Source organism: Cucurbita pepo, chromosome 6 (assembly GCF_057944985.1).
Source record: "Cucurbita pepo subsp. pepo isolate OVF chromosome 6, ASM5794498v1, whole genome shotgun sequence".
Taxonomy (NCBI): Eukaryota; Viridiplantae; Streptophyta; class Magnoliopsida; order Cucurbitales; family Cucurbitaceae; genus Cucurbita; species Cucurbita pepo.
Window position 1 is genome coordinate 7,043,589 of NC_141803.1, and position 702 is coordinate 7,044,290.

The 702-nt window shown below is 33.3% G+C and overlaps 1 non-coding gene across 1 annotated transcript; it reads left to right on the top strand.

The window, feature by feature from the left end:
* The first annotated feature begins 383 nt into the window (after positions 1-383).
* Positions 384-456, top strand: TRNAA-CGC (transfer RNA alanine (anticodon CGC)). The gene has a single exon. It is a non-coding gene; the product is annotated as a tRNA-Ala (tRNA).
* The last annotated feature ends 246 nt before the right edge of the window (positions 457-702 follow it).

Here is a 702-nt window from a genome sequence, read left to right on the forward strand (position 1 = left end):
TCATTCTAGATCATGAACAATAGGTAAATTTCCTTATGTGCATTATGGTCATTTTACACCATTAATATGTTTAGCGAATTAACCTTATCCAATGACCACCAAATGTCATTTAAATTCCTAACATGTCATATTATGCTCGTATTAAAAATTCATAGGTAGCAGAGTTCATTTAGTGGGTATTTTAACGTTACTTAAATCCTGAGAAATTTGATCAGTTCGAAGCCTTAAATCACGATTCTAGGTATTTTTCTTTCACATTCCTTTAATTCACACTTTGTTTAAGGTTTATACAAAGATCCAAGAAAATTCTAAAAGTACTTCTTAAAAGAGACCAAAATGGCTTCTTACCTCACCATGAACGTTTGGGACATTTATTTTATGAAGGGGGTGTAGCTCATATGGTAGAGCGCTCGCTTCGCATGCGAGAGGCATGAGGTTCAATTCCTTGCACCTCCATTGTAATTTCCTATCTAAGGGTCTTGGTACTATTGTTCTGGGTATCTTCAAAGCGACACAGTCTAAACCTATGCCATGGTTGTAGTTTGAAATTGAATCTAACTTAATAAAGTTTCATAGCAATTGGTGGTCATCTAGATTATGAACCAAATGTAAATTTCATATAAACTCTTAACATGTCATATTATGTTCAGTATTAAAAATTGATAGGCAGCGGAGTTCATTTAGTGAGTTATTTTAATGTTA